Genomic DNA, 1,974 nt, shown 5'->3' on the forward strand with positions numbered 1-1,974 from the left:
TGGGCAGTGGGGGCCCGGGAGGTGCGCTGGGGACGGCTGGGCCCAGGTCACCGCGGCGTCCACGGCGAGCAGAAGGCGCTGGTGTTTTTCCTCTGACCTGGAGCCTTGCGGGAGCAGCCACCGCAATCGGTTCTGAGTAACGGCCTCACGTGAACCAATTAAAAGAGGACTGATTTGGCCCTAAATTCGATTTGCGAGGGCAGCACGCTCCGGGAAGCGGTAACCGGATTATTTTTCACCTCCAACATTTTGGCATTTATGTCCTGGGCGGGGCCAGCTGTGAAAGTGGCTCCGGGTGGGAACCGTTTCTAGGAGACGTGAGGGAAACAAAGCCGCCCCGTGCACCTCGCGTCCACATGGAGGGTCAGAGCTCCGTGACGTCAACATAATGAGGCCACACCAGGCTCGCGTGACTCTTGGGCCGCGTCTGACCTCGTTGCTGAAACAGTTCATCTCGGGGTGTTCGCAACGGAGACCAGCGGAGAGGAGCGAGCCGGGCTCTGCGCAGAGCTCGCCAGGCCTCAGTGGCTTCCCCGCCCCAGCTGCTCTTCTCTCTGTAAAATGAGGCTGATCAACCCCGGCCTCCGGGGCTGGTCCTGGATCCGTGCGGTGGGTTGAGAGATGCGAACAGCCCAGCGTGTGACACCGAGGGGGCGTCTGTCATCATCATCCCTGTCTGGGGCTTGGTTTTCTTGTCTGTGAAATGGGAGCGTTCGTGCCCCCGTGGCAGCATCGTGAGAGGGGAATGCGCAGAGCCCCGGGCGAAAGCCGCCCGCAGAGGGCACAGGAGCTGCTGGGATCCCCAATCTGGGACTCTAGTGAGAGGGGGAGGGGCTGTTGAATGGCTCACCCCAGGGTCTCCCACCCAGAGCCGTGGGGCCAGCCCAGCCTCGCTTCCGGGGGCCACGTGGTAATCCTCTGGTCTGGCAGACGCTGGCGGTCAGTGAGGAGCTACACGGGGCGGGGTGCCCACCAGAACCGGAGGGGACACAGCCAGCAGTGCCCTGGCCCGACAGCGAAGAGTTCCTCTCCAGCCCCAGAGGCCTGTGAGCACCCACGACAGCGCCCCCTGCAGGGCCTGGGACCATGTCCTGGGGTCTGGTCCGAGTCCTAAGGGACACAGGAGAGGGGCTCCTGGCAGAGGGCAAAGTGGGCATTAACAGAGGCCTGGGCAAGGCACAGCCGGGGGAGGGAGGGAGGAGCACTGAGGGCGGGGCTGGCATTGGGTCCAGGGCGCAGTGGGCCTGCAGCAGGGGCTCGTCCTGGGAGGGAGCTGGGGTCCGCAGGGGCTGCACCAGGTCCCCTTTGCAGCCGAAAGGCTCGTCTGGCACCGGGGCTTGACGGCGGAAGGCAGCAGAGCCCCGGGGCCACAGTGAGCCTCGTACCCACAGCCCTCCTGGCTCCCAGCGGGCCTGGCCCCGGGAGGCAGGCTGGGGAGGGGGGGGAGGGCGGAGTGAACCAGAAAGGCCTGTGGGTGCAGCTGGTGGCGGAGGCGGGCCGGGGGGCTGTGGGGAGGCTCCAGGGTTCTCTCCGGTCTCTCAGGCCCCACGAAGAATAGACCCCCAGCATCATGGAGGCCGTGGGCCGGCACCCAGCACGTGGCTGGCCCCCTGGTCCCGGCGTTTCCTGTGAACTCGGCAGCGGAGAGCCGGTGTGGATCTGTTCCCCTTTTGCTCCATGGCTGCCAGGCAGCGCGGGCACATTGCGCACTCAGCCCCAAGACGAACCCCTGCCCACCCGCGTGGAGCGCCCCATCTCGGCATCACGACCCCGTCCCCGAGGCTCTCACTGGGGAGGGGCAGCCACAATGCCTTTGGCAGGAAAGAAACACAGTTGTGGTCCCAGGGCTTGCTTTTGGGCCAGGGGTGGTGTGGACTCTGCTCCCCAAGCAGCTTTCAGAGGCACCGTGTGGCGCCCCCTGAAGTCTCAGGCCCCTCACACCCGCCCTGCCCTGGCCCCACCTGCCCTGGCCCC

Source organism: Myotis brandtii, unplaced genomic scaffold, assembly GCF_000412655.1.
Source record: "Myotis brandtii unplaced genomic scaffold, ASM41265v1 scaffold986, whole genome shotgun sequence".
Taxonomy (NCBI): Eukaryota; Metazoa; Chordata; class Mammalia; order Chiroptera; family Vespertilionidae; genus Myotis; species Myotis brandtii.